At 43.1% G+C, this 14,573-nt stretch overlaps 1 pseudogene; it reads right to left on the bottom strand.

Moving 5' to 3' along the window:
- Window positions 1–2,237: 2,237 nt before the first annotated feature.
- On the bottom strand, window positions 2,238–14,234 carry LOC128847936 (olfactory receptor 5T2-like; annotated as a pseudogene).
- Window positions 14,235–14,573: the final 339 nt, after the last annotated feature.

Here is a 14,573-nt window from a genome sequence, read left to right as displayed (position 1 = left end):
GCAGCAGTTTGGAATTGGGTGCTTACCTCTATTCATAGGACAGCTCACACTTGAGTATATGAACTCATTTCTCAGGCTTTGAGACAAGGTGGGTGAGGTAATACCTTTTATTGGACACATTTCTGTTGGTGAGAGACAAGTTTTCGACTACGCAGAGCTCTTCAGGATTTGAGAGACAGGACTTGGTTCCACTGAGATTCTTGTCTTTCATCATTCTGCAGAAACGGGACTCTCTCATTAGAGAGACCTGCAGTTACCTGAAGGGATGAGCTGGTGCATGTGATCTACCTTTGGAAAATGGGCTTCCCCTTCGATTTAATAAGTGTAAATGCTCTCTCATATTTGTATTCTTTCTTCATGCTTTTCAATACAGTCCCACTTCAACCTTTCTCCCACTTGGTTCATTTTCTATCTCCAAAGCTTTGTAGCTAACAATTCCCAGTGTGACTTGCAATTATACAAGTCCCATTGTACATCATGTTTTAGTCTAATGATCCTTTGTGGAAAATATTTTAGATCATGGACAAACACCAGCTTACATTTTTGGGAGATACCTGTCAAGGTGATGGCCAGTAATAATGTACTTGCACTGCCCTTTTATTAGTATTCAAAATATTTTGCCTTCTAATGGGCATTTTTGAAAATAGCTGCCCATATCTCACTCTTAGAACATGCTGCCATCTACTGGCCATTTTATAGCATAACTTTTTGATTATTGCATTGTCTATTGTACTCTATTGGTCACTAATCAGTATTTCTGACGCCCCTCTCATATTTCGTCTACTCTGGTGCCATCTAGTGTCGATTTCCCAGCATGACAGCCTGTTTCTCCTCTCCTCTAGTGGATTCTTCTCATTATAGCTGCCTCTTTCCCTTTCTTGACGCTGTCACCTGGTAGCTGTTATTTAGTATAACAGCCCATAACTCACTCCATAACATATGTTACTATCCACCTTTCATTACGCAGCATAGAGGGCCTATGCTCTTCAGTGCTCTCTACTCAACACTTACACACCATTATACAGCTTCACCTCCCTTTCCATCAGTCAGTTGGCAACATAACTCCTTTCTTGCCCTTCCACTTTGGCTGCTGTTCATTGGCCAGCACCGCTACACCTTTCCCATTCCTCTGCCCTCTAGTGGCCCTAGACAGCATAATCACATCTCTCCTCATTTCTTACCTACTGCTTGGTGTGCACTGTTCCAAATTATAGCTACTGGGAACAAAATAGTACAAAAAAATGATTGCAACATTATTGGTTACAAGAGCACAAACAGCAGCAGCAGCTCTCAAAGGTTTATCAGGGGGTTCCCATACATCCAGTGCCTTTCTGTTGATGTGGGGTCTGTTTCCAATGGAACTGCATAGATTGAAGCTACAATGACAGAATCTCAGTGGTTCTCCAGGCTGAGATTCTCAGAGGTGTCTAAGGGAGATAAGCGTCCAACTCCCATTTCAAAGGGATTTGGGTGACTAACTTTGTTAGGTCCCTTGGGAAATGACTTCTGCAGAGTTGGAGCCCTGCAATTCTCACTGGTGCCCAGCTCCCCTGCCTCTGACCAAGCCCTGACATGTTCCCAGTGACTGAGCCAGCACTGCCCTGTTTGGCATCACAGGAGTTCTGCCCATTGGTAGGTGGTAGCCACTTCCTCTCCCCATAGGTTGCTTCACCCCCTGAGGAGAGGGCCCTGCATGGAGCACAGCTATCTCTGGTACCTGGGACTGACTAGACACTGTGCCCTCAGAAATAGCCCTCTCGAACATTGCACTTGTTGCAGTCAGTAACAGGCCCCCTCCCCTTGAACTGGTGGAAGCAGAGAAGCTGGTGTCCAGAGGTCCCTGCAGGGACCCGGTTATTTGCATGTGAGTGCAGTGAAACGGGTTGGTTTGCAGAGGGCTATGATGATAATAAGCACAATTTCAGGGGTGGCAGATTTCCCAGGCTTACGTCCCCACATATGCTGCACAAGGAGTTACTATTTTTATTGTCCAAACATTTATTTTTATCATAGATGGATTTTATACATATCAAAAAATTGGTTAAAGTTTTGTCTCCATTCAGCCTAATGCCCAGTTAATAACTGCATGATGGGAACATGGCTATGGCCACCTCCCTCCCTGGTCCTTCCACTGAGATGGACAACACTGAGTGCTGAGATTGTCACTGGGACTTTTCAACTTAATTTTAATGGGGGCTGATTGCTGAAATCACCCGGTCAGCTTTGAAAACCTCAGGCTAAGATATTATCTCGGAATCTTTGCACGTTTTTGTGAAAGCCACATTTACTGACTGCTTTGCACAGGGCTTCCTTGACCTCTCTGTTTCTCAGGCTGTAGATGAGGGGGTTTACCAGGGGAGTCAGGACCGTGTAGCAAAGGGAGACCACTTTGTTCAGGTCTCTCAGTGTATCACCTTTCGGTAGTATGTGGACAACCATTAAGGTTCCATAGAAAATTGTCACCACAATGAGGTGAGAGGAGCAGGTGGAAAAGGCCTTTTTTCTTTCGGTGGTGGAAGGGATTCTCAGGATGGTGTCGATGATGCACATGTAGGATATCAGGGTTAGTAGGAATGGAGGCAGGATGAATACACAGGCTAGTATGAAGTCCACCAATATAATAAGGTTTGTGTCACTGCAGGAGAGTTCCATTAGTGGGATGACATCACAATAGAAATGGTTGATTTCATTTGGGCCACAAAATAATACCTGTGATAGGAATGAGATTAAGATAATTACAGCCAAACAACCATTTAACCATGATACAGCAGCCAATTGGAGGCAAAACCTGATATTCATAAGAGTTGAATAGTGCAGGGGTTTACATATGGCTAAATACCGATCATAAGACATTGCTGCTAGGAGATAGCATTCTGTACATGCCAGAGAACCAAAGAAATACAGTTGTATGATGCAGCCACTGACTGACATGGTTTTGTCCCCAGTCAGGAGACTGGCCAGCAACCTGGGCAGGATGGTTGAGGTGTAGCAGGTCTCCAGACAGGACAAGTTGCCCAGGAAGAAGTACATGGGGGTGTGAAAGTGCTGATCAGCCACAACGAGCACCACGATGAGGGTGTTCCCAGCCACGGTTGCCAGGTAGATCAGTAGGAACATCAGGAAGAGAAGAATTTGCAAGTCAGGGAGATCCCCGAATCCCAGGATGATGAATTCCATGATGACTGTTTGGTTTCTGCCGTCTGCCATGGGTTGAGTCTAGGAACAATAAATCTGTGTGTCTGAATCGGAAGGACATATTGTTAAAACTTAATCAAAACTCGTGAATTAATTCCATAAATATTCAGAAACTCACTCCCTCTCCTGGTTACAGGCTGAAATTTTTAAGACTAAATGTAGATTTGAGAGCAAAATGTCAGAAAACTCAGTCCCAGGACAGAACATTGCTCTGATGGGGAAGAGGGTGTTCATAGAATCATAGAATATCAGGGTTGGAAGGGACCTCAGGAGGTCATCTAGTCCAACCCCCTGCTTAAAGCAGGACCAATTCCAAACTAAATGATCCCAGCCAGGGCTTTGTCAAGCCCGATCTTAAAAACCTCTAAGGAAGGAGATTCCACCAGTGTTCTACGTGGATACCAATTTACAAATAACAGCCCGGTTCCCTGGTAGCCAAATACTGATATGACAGATCAGATCATTTCTCTGTCTATCATATCCCATCTAGTGACATACCAGAGCGTAACAATGATGCTTAAATGCTGTATTTCACTTCTGACAATGCCCAGAATCATGCCATGTCTTACGAGTCAGAATCAATAAATACATCAACTGAAATCTTGGACTGAGATGTTCAAATGCAGTCTAGTGTCTCTAGACACAGATCTTCTGTTAGCTTTATTTCCATTAAATCTAACAATGTATCCTGGTATATTCAGCATTTCAGTGCCCTTTAGGAGAAGGAATAATTTTCACCACCCCACAAGAGATCAGTTCATGCCATAAATTATGAAGTGGCATAAATTCTCTCTTAGTTCCTTTGGTGGTGATGGTGATGTGGTGAGGGACTGGCAATGCCTTTTCTGATTCCCAACATTAACTATGTAGCAGTAATAAAATACAGCTCTTTGGAGGGTGGATCTTAGGAAGGGGTAAAACCAGGCTGATGTGCAACCCTAACTGGGGAGTGACCCTCTCCACTCCTGATTTCACTCCGGCATGCCTGAGCAATATTTTTATACTCTCTGGTCATTTGTTCAATTTTCCACTACTTGTAGGCTTCTTTTTTGTGTTTAAGATCAGCAAGAATTTCACTGTTAAGCCAAGCTGGTCACCTGCCATATTTATTATTCTTTCTACACATTTGGGATGGTTTGTTCCTCTAACCTCAATAAGGATTCTGTAAAATCAGCCAGCTCTCCTGGACTCCTTTCCTCCTCATATTATTCTCCCAGGGGATCCTGTCCATCAGTTCCCTGAGGGAGTCAAAGTCTGCTTTTCTGAAGTCCAGGGTCCGTATTCTGCTGCTCTCCTTTCTTCCTTGTGTCAGGATCTTGAACTCGACCATCTCATGGTCACTGCCTCCCAGGTTCCCATCCACTTTTGCTTCCCCTACTAATTCTTCCCGGTTTGTGATCAGCAGATCAAGAAAAGCTCTGCCCCTAGTTGGTTCCTCCAGCACTTCCACCAGGAAATTATCCCCTACACTTTCCAAAAACTTCCTGGATTGCCTGTGCACCGCTGTATTGTTCTCCCAGCAGATATCAGGGTGATTAAAGTCTCCCATGAGAACCAGGGCCTGTGATCTAGTAACTTTTGATAGTTGCCTAAAAAAAGCCTCATCCACCTCATCCCTCTTTTCTGGTGGTCTATAGCAGATTCCCACCATGACAACACCCTTGTTGCTCACACTTCTAAACTTAATCCAGAGACTCTCAGTTTCATACTGGAGGTCTGAGCAGTCATACTGGTCTCTTACATACAATGCAAACCCCCCACCTTTTCTGCCCTGCCTGTCCTTCCTGAACTGTTTATATGCATCCAGGACAGTACTCCAGTCATGTGAGTTACTCCACCAAGTCTCTTAGCAAGAGCTAAGATGCTACCTGCTGGAGACTTATTAGTGAATTTAAAATCAAAGACCTAGTAGGGATGCTCCTTAAGACAAAGGTGCTAGGTAAAATAAAAATAAGCTGTCAGCTACCCAAATTCCTCACAGAAACAAGAGGGGTAGTATTTGGGGTGCCAAATGAAATGTCAGGAAAGAAAGTGAGGAATAGGTGGAGATATGGTGTTAAGTGATAAGCGGCTAATTAGCTGAAGAGGAAGTGACAGCAAGTGCTTGACAGCTGTGCTGGACACATTTTAAGGGTGGGATGTGACCAGATAGAGTAACTTTAGGGTATCAGATATGCTGGACTATGTTCTATATTCCTCTTTCTGTGAGATGCTACAGCTGCCAGAGATTTAGTCATGTAGCAAATAATTCCAAAGGGAAAATACAGTGCAGTAAGTGTGGAAGTGACCATCCATATGACAATTGTGAGGAAGGGACAGAACAAAAATGTTGCAACTATGGAGGAAAACACAGCTCAGAATATGCAGTCTGTACAGAGGGAAGCAAGCTAGAGAAATACAAAAACCTAAAGTTACTAATAACATCTCCTATGCAGAAGCTGTTAGGACATACCTAAAAAAAAACCTGATGTGGGGACAAAGTGTGCAACAAATTAATGGGAGGTAATATGTAAATTTGGGGTGAAAAGAGATTCATTGCATTAATGGTTGATGTAATAAATTGTAGTTCTCAAACAGGAAAGAAAACAGAAAATGGGAATTTTAATTAAAGCTGCAGGCTAGCAACCTGGAACAACTTCATATTTTCCGAAGTGAAACAACTATTGAGGGTTAAAAACAGGGGTGACTATTTTCAGCTGGCATGCCCACAGCTTAATAGCACATGGGCAGGAATTAAAGACTTATATTTTTGATATGAAAACAAAGCCTGATATAATATGCATACAAGACTTGGCTAATAGAAAAATGAGACTATAAAATCCCAGGCTATGGTCTATACAGACATGATAGAGAAATGGAAAAGGTGTGGGTTCATACCCCTTCACTAAGGAGAACCTGAACTACTTTGAAATAGAGATTACAAAGCTGAATATTGAGTATAATGCTATTGAGATACCATCTTTAAGACTTTATAATGTTTATAACCCATGCAGGAAACTAGAGGCTATGGACCAGAAAAAATTAATTGCAGATGTCACATGCCCATTCATTATCTGTGGTGATTTGAATAGTCACAAGAGATTGCGGGGAAGTAAGAAAAAATGTTTAGAGCAAACCTTTGAAGAGAATAGATGATGAAGCACCTACCAGATTCAATACTGCTGATGGAAGCTTCTCATGTCTGGATCTGGGACAATAGGGAATGAATGCAACTGTGAAATACACAGAGGGGAAGGAATGGCTAGTGTCCACTTCCTGACATTAATTACATCTCAAGGACAAGGAAATACTGAAGATGAGGATAATATCCCCACTTGGAATCGTAAATCAAAATGGAAAAATCTTTGAAAAGAGAGGTGAGGAATATGTGAATAAGTAATGTATGCATGAAGATATAGAGGTATTCTGTAGTAATATTAATAAGGGAATCATAAATACAGCTATCCTAGCTATTCTTAGGATACCAACACTGCCTAAAGATAGGAAAGGTGTACCATGGTGGAACAAGGAATATGAAATGGTAATTAGGGAAAGGAATAAGCATATAAGAAAAAAATCTTTAAATAATGAACATAAGGAAAGATAAAAAAAGTAAGGTAGTTTCACAAAGGGCTACAAAAAGGGCAAAAAGAGAGAGCTGGACACCATAACATGGGAAAGTAAATAAAAATACCAATAAAGCAAAGTCATATACACAAACTAGGGAAATGAATGAAATAAAGAGTAAGAGTCATGTAACACCAAGCCTTCCAGTTGCAGGGCATGGAGTAATAAGCTCTAACAAAAGAAAAGCAGAAATTCTGGCCACGCTGTTTCAAAAAGTTAGTAATGATGAATATCAGAGGATACAAATTAGGGAGGAGAAAAGAACACTAAGGATAATTATGAGATGAAGAGGTGTGATGGGAGGAGGATGTGGATATTTTAAATGTAAACTTTAGTGTGGCTTAGGTAAAACCATGGAAAGAATAGTAAGGGAGAGATCAGTAGCACACCTACAAAGAAGTAGGTTCATAGATGAAACACAAAGTGGACTTCAGTAAAGAAGGAGTGTGATTGACCACGTTGTCAGGATAGAGACAAAAGCACAAAAAAGCATGAGAATCATAGAATTAATTATATTAATCTTCCTGGACGTAGAAAAAGTCTACGATGTGTTATGGACAGAGGAACTACTTCATAAAGTGGCCTCAATGGGTAATATAGGAAGAATGTACCGATAGATAAGGGACTTCCTAGGCAAAAGAACTGTACAAGTCCAGTTAGGGAAAGCTTTTTCCAACTTATAGTCAATTGCAAGTGAAACTCCACAGAGCACTGTAGTTACGCCAACACTCTTTAACATCATGATAAAGGATTGACCTGAGGAGACGAGTATAGGAATAGGGATCATGTTGTTTGCTGATTGTGCCATTTGGATCAAAAGCAGAAGCCTTGAAAGTGCCACCGAAAGAATGATGATGCATTTAAGAGAAGTGCAGAATGGGGAAATAGGTGGGGCTTCAAATTCTCATAGAAAAAACTAGGGGAATGATCCTCACAACAAGGAAAAGCCAAAAAGATGTAAAGTTATAGTTATAAGACCAACAGATAAATGTACTGAATTTATAAATTCTTAGGTATGACATTTGATAACAAGCTCACTTGGAGGGACCAAACTGAAAATATTAGATAAGTCATGAACAAGATACGAAGTACAGGGCGTGTTTTAGACTCAGAAAGCGAGTCTGCTACGTCACAAAACCCAAAATGTGTCCAGGCAAAAACACGGATCCCTACCTATCTGCCACGCCTGCCGTGCTGCTTTCTTCCTGGATTCCCAGTACTTACCTTGGGTCCGACTTGGATTCTGACTCCCGATTGACCCTTGGAACCACGACAGCAACCGTGATACCTGATATTGACCATCAGCCTAATTCCTGATTCTGTCTCCGCTTCTGACCTTCAGCTTGACTCTTGACCCTGATACTGACTCTGACCCCTGACTTAAGTTCCGGGATCTCCAGCTTCTACCACTTGTCCTACTTACCTTTCCACAGCATCCTGACTCAAACTATGTATCATAAAAATGAATACAGACACTTCCCACATTCTTCACAGAAAGCGAATCTTAAATTGCTAATGCTTAATTACTCAAGCACTTTAATACCCCGTTTTGGAAGGTGATATATAAATTCAAAGCAGCAGCAGTTTGGAACTGGGTGCTTACCTCTATTCATAGGACAGCTCACACTTGAGTTGATGAACTCATTTCTCAGGGTTTGAGACAAGGTGGGTGAGGTAATACCTTTTATTGGACTTCTGTTGGTGAGAAACAAGTTTTCGACTACGCAGAGCTCTTCAGGATTTGGAAGAGAGGACTCCGGTTCCACTGAGGTTCTTGTCTTTCATCATTCTGCAGAAACGGGACTTTCTCATTAAAGAGATCTGCAGTTACCTGAAGGGATGAGCTGGTGCATGTGATCTACCTTTGGAAAATGGGCTTCCCCTTCGATTTAATAAGTGTAAATGCTCTCTCATATTTGTATTCTTTCTTCATGCTTTTCAATACAGTCCCACTTCAACCTTTCTCCCACCTGGTTCATTTTCTATATCCAAAGCTTTGTAGCTAACAATGCCCAGTGTGACTTGCAATTATACAAGTCCCATTGTACATCATGTTTTAGTCTAATGATCCTTTGTGGAAAATATTTTAGGTCATGGACAAACACCAGCTTACATTTTTGGGAGATGCCTGTCCAAGGTGATGGCCAGTTAAAATATACTTGTGCTGCCCCTTTATTGGTATTCAAGATATGCTGCCATCTAATGGGCATTTTTTAAAGTAGCTGCCCATAGCTCACTCTTACAACATGCTGCCACCTAATGGCCATTTTACAGTATAACTTTCCCATTATTTCAGAGTAGCAGCCGTGTTAGTCTGTATCCGCAAAAAGAACAGGAGTACTTGTGGCACCTTAGAGACTAACAAATTTATTAGAGCATAAGCTTTCGTGGACTACAGCCCACTTCTTCGGTATATGCATCCGAAGAAGTGGGCTGTAGTCCACGAAAGCTTATGCTCTAATAAATTTGTTAGTCTCTAAGGTGCCACAAGTACTCCTGTTCTTTTTCCCATTATTGTATTGGCTACTGAACTCTTGGTCACTAGACCCCCACTCCCCTCATTTCCTCTACTCTGGTGCCATCTAGTGTCGATTTCCCCACATGACAGACTGTTGCTCTCCTCGCCTCTATGGATTCTTCTTGCTATAGCTGCCTCTTACCCATTCTTGACTCTCATATCACCTGGTAGCCATTATTTAATATAACTAACAGCCCATAACTCACTCCATAACATCTGCTACTATCCCCAGTTCATTACGCAGCATAGACTTCCTCTTCTCTTCAGTGCTCTCAGCTCAACACTTATACAGCATTATACAGCTTCACCTCTCTTTCCACTTCCCTCTGTTGGTCATTTGGCAACATAAAGTCTCCTTTATTGCCCTTCCACTTTGGCTGATGTTCATCGAGTCAGTGTTGTCTATTTAAGTGGAAGGACCAGGGACGGAAGTGGCTATAACCATGGTCACATCATGGAGTTTTTAACTGGGCACCAGGCGGAGTGGAGACAAAATTTTAAACAGTTTTTTATATCCATAAAAAAACCTCCTGATGACTGTTTGACAGACCTGACTCTAGGAACAGCCTCAGTTACCCTGGCAAAACCCCCAGCTGGGTCATAAGAACAGCCATTCTGGGTCAGACCAATGGTCCATCTAGCCCAGTATGCTGTCTTCTGACAGTGGCCAGTGCCACAGGCTAGGGACACTATCCCTGCCCATCCTGGCTAATAGCCATTGATGGACCTATCCTCCGTTAACCTATCCTTGGGTCTGGACAGTCCCTGTGCCCCTGGCTTGTGAGTCTACCTCTTTGTTGCCCAACCTCCCCACCTCCAAGGGCCCAGTGAGCCTGGAGCTATTGCTTTGCTGGAGCTGGTCATAGCCGGGCGTAGCCAAGATAAGAGCTATGAAGCTGTTCCTGGTGACATGTCCAGGGGTCACTGCTGGGCCTAGCGGATTGCATCTGGGCTGTGTGAGTGCAATGGAGGTGGCTGGTTTGTGTAGGTGAGAGAGAGAGCTTGGGACACTGGGCCTGGTGTAAGACCTGAGGCCTGAACCATAGTCAGCAAAGTCCGGCCACGCCATGAACCAAAGTAGGCCATGTATTATAGCAGATGCTTACAAGTTCACTGTCTGATATATGTCCTAGGCAACGGTATTACTAGCGTTGTTAACACACAAGCACTCCTAAGAAGCAACAGACTGCAGGAGATTAGCCCAGGCACATCCTGACCAACACCAGATAAGAAGGTTTGACAGAAGTGATGAATAGGGATGTTTTTGCCCGAAACACCTGGAGCAAGGTACAAGGAGAGGTAACAAGCAGATAGAATAACACGTGAGGTGGGACGTAAGTTCTTTGTCTCAGTCTATAAATGTCGGGGTACCTCAATTTAACCCTTTGTGCGGACCACGGGACAGCAGAAATTCCCACTGCTGACTGAGCTGTTCCTTGGCACTGGGCACTCGTGTGTTAGTGTATCTGTAACCACAGAACCAGGATGCTAGAACTGTGCCTTGAGGGCAATAAACTTGGCTGAGTGCCTTTGTCACCAAACCATGCCTGTGGTCTTTCTTCCTGGGTAGTACTATCGAGGTCTGCTGAACCAAATGTCTGCACAGGGCTGGGACAACATACGGAGAGAGGAGGCAAGCACGCCAACTGACAGCAGTTTGCAGAGGGCTATGATGGGAAGAAGCACAATTTCAGGGGTGGCAGATTTCCCAGGCTTACATCCCCACATATGCTGCACCAGGAGTTACTATTTTTATTGTCCAAACAAAATTGGTCTCCACTCCACCTGGTGCCCAGTTAAAAATTCCATGATGGTACCATGGTTATGGCCACCTCCCTCCCTGGTCCTTCTACTTAGATGGAGAACAGTGAACTGAGCTCTGGCTGGATTCTGTGTTGTATCCTTAGGGGCATAAGAAACGATCTGTAGCAACAAATATGATGATGTCACCCATTGTGTTTTGTTTGAATTAGATTGTCTGAATTTGATTACAAGACTTTATTATCTTACATAGAGAAACAATGAACAGGGAATATATCCAGGGATTTCATAGATTCATAGATTCATAGATTCTAGGACTGGAAGGGACCTCGAGAGGTCATCGAGTCCAGTCCCCTGCCCGCATGGCAGGACCAAATACTGCCTAGACCATCCCTAATAGACATTTATCTAACCTACTCTTAAATATCTCCAGAGACGGAGATTCCACAACCTCCCTAGGCAATTTGTTCCAGTGTTTAACCACCCTGACAGTTAGGAACTTTTTCCTAATGTCCAATCTAGACCTCCCTTGCTGCAGTTTAAACCCATTGTTTCTGGTTCTATCCTTAGAGGCTAAGGTGAACAAGTTCTCTCCCTCCTCCTTATGACACCCTTTTATATACCTGAAAACTGCTATCATGTCCCCTCTCAGTCTTCTCTTTTCCAAACTAAACAAACCCAATTCTTTCAGCCTTCCTTCATAGGTCATGTTCTCAAGACCTTTAATCATTCTTGTTGCTCTTCTCTGGACCCTTTCCAATTTCTCCACATCTTTTTTAAAATGCGGCGCCCAGAACTGGACACAATACTCCAGCTGAGGCCTAACCAGAGCAGAGTAGAGCGGAAGAATGACTTCTCGTGTCTTGCTCACAACACACCTGTTAATGCATCCCAGAATCATGTTTGCTTTTTTTGCAACAGCATCACACTGTTGACTCATATTTAGCTTGTGGTCCACTATAACCCCTAGATCCCTTTCTGCCGTACTCCTTCCTAGACAGTCTTTTCCCATTCTGTATGTGTGAAATTGATTTTTCCTTCCTAAGTGGAGCACTTTGCATTTGTCTTTGTTAAACTTCATCCTGTTTAACTCAGACCATTTCTCCAATTTGTCCAGATCATTTTGAATTATGACCCTGTCCTCCAAAGTAGTTGCAATCCCTCCCAGTTTGGTATCATCTGCAAACTTAATAAGCGTACTTTCTATGCCAATATCTAAGTCGTTGATGAAGATATTGAACAGAGCCGGTCCCAAAACAGACCCCTGCGGTACCCCACTCGTTACGCCTTTCCAGCAGGATTGGGAACCATTAATAACAACTCTCTGAGTACGATTATCCAGCCAGTTATGCACCCACCTTATAGTAGCCCCATCTAATTTGTATTTGCCTAGTTTATCGATAAGAATATCATGCGAGACCGTATCAAATGCCTTACTAAAGTCTAGGTATACCACATCCACCGCTTCACCCTTATCCACAAGGCTCGTTATCCTATCAAAGAAAGCTATCAGATTGGTTTGACATGATTTGTTCTTCACAAATCCATGCTGGCTATTCCCTATCACCTTACCACCTTCCAAGTGTTGGCAGATGATTTCCTTAATTACTTGCTCCATTATCTTCCCTGGCACAGAAGTTAAACTAACTGGTCTGTAGTTACCTGGGTTGTTTTTAGTTCCCTTTTTATAGATGGGCACTATATTTGCCCTTTTCCAGTCTTCTGGAATCTCTCCCGTCTCCCATGACTTTCCAAAGATAATAGCTAGAGGCTCAGATACCTCCTCTATTAGCTCCTTGAGTATTCTAGGATGCATTTCCTTTCATCATTAGTGGATTTTGTGCCTTACACAATGTCAGCTCTGTGCAGTTTCAGACGCTGTACACACTCCTCCCAGAGGGTGAACTTTTAGCCAACACCCTGGGGAAAAATACCATTATACTGTGTGTATCAGTGCTGAACATGAGAGAGTGGCAGAGCTGTCTACATCCACACTTTCCTGGAAGATGTGTTCCATGGACACAGCGGGGGACCATAAAGACTGTCTCAGTAACTCCACGCAGATCATCTCCATTTCTTTTTCACATTACTGCTGAGATTTCCAATGGGAGTTTTCAACTTAATTTTAATGGGGGCTGAAGGCTGAAATCACTCAGGCAGCTTTGAAAACCTCAGGCTAAGTTATTCTCGAGGAGTCTCTGCACATTTTGTTGAAAGCCACATATTTATTGACTGCTTTGCACAAGGCTTCCTTGACCTCTCTGTTTCTCAGGCTGTAGATGAGGGGGTTTACCAGGGGAGTCAGGACCGTGTAGCAAAGAGAGACCACTTTGTTCAGGTCTCTCAGTGTATCATATTTTGGTAGCAGGTACACAATCATTATGGATCCATAGAAAATTGTCAACAGAATGAGGTGAGAGGAGCAGGTGGAAAAGGCTTTTTGCCTCCCGGTGGTGGAAGGGATTCTCAGGATGGTTGCGATGATACACACGTAGGATGTCAGGGTTAGTAGGAATGGAGGCAGGGTGAATACAGAGACTAATATGAAATCCAGCAATATGACCTGGTGGGTGTCACTGCAGGAGAGTTCTATCAGTGGGATGGAATCACAATAGAAATGGTCAATTTCATTCGGGCCACAGAATATTAACTGTGATAGGAATAAGACTAAGATGGCAGAAGCCGAACAACCAATTAACCATGACCCAGCAGCCAACTGGAGGCAAAATCTGATATTCATAAGAGTTGAATAGTGCAGCGGTTTACATATCGCTAAATACCGATCATAAGACATCACTGCTAGGAGATAGCATTCTGTACATGCCAGAGAACCAAAGAAATACAATTGTATGATGCAACCACTGACTGAGATGGTTCTGTCCCCAGTCAGGAGACTGGCCAGCAACCTGGGCAGGATGGTTGAGGTGTAGCAGGTCTCCAGACAGGACAAGTTGCCCAGGAAGAAGTACATGGGGGTATGAAGGTGCTGGTCAGCCACAATGAGCACCACGATGAGGGTGTTCCCGGCCACGGTTGCCATGTAGATCACTTGGAACATCAGGAAGAGAAGAATTTGCAGGTCAGGGAGATCCCCGAATCCCAGAATGATGAATTCTGTGATGGCTGTTTGGTTTTCCCAGTCTCTGTCTGCCATGGTTTGAGTCCAGGAACAATAAAACACACTGTGCAATTGAATTGGAAGAACGTAGAGTTAAAAGTTTGTCAAGTTTCATTAATTAATTCCATAAGTATTCAGAAACTCCCCTTCCTGTCCAGATTACAGGCTGAAATTTTAAACCTAAATGTAGAGTTCAGAGCAAAGTGCCAGAAGTTTCAATTTGAGAACAGAACATTTGTATCCATGTCGGCTAGCCTCTGTCATGATCAGAGCAATCACTACTGTGACAGCCCATATCTCTGGTAGCCAAGTACTGATATAACGGATCAGACTATTTCTTTATCTATTATTATATCCCTTTAGTGACATCTTAGA

Source organism: Malaclemys terrapin, chromosome 13, assembly GCF_027887155.1.
Source record: "Malaclemys terrapin pileata isolate rMalTer1 chromosome 13, rMalTer1.hap1, whole genome shotgun sequence".
NCBI lineage: Eukaryota > Metazoa > Chordata > Testudines > Emydidae > Malaclemys > Malaclemys terrapin.
Note: the sequence above shows the minus strand (reverse complement) of the source record. Positions and strands in the feature narration are given on the sequence as shown.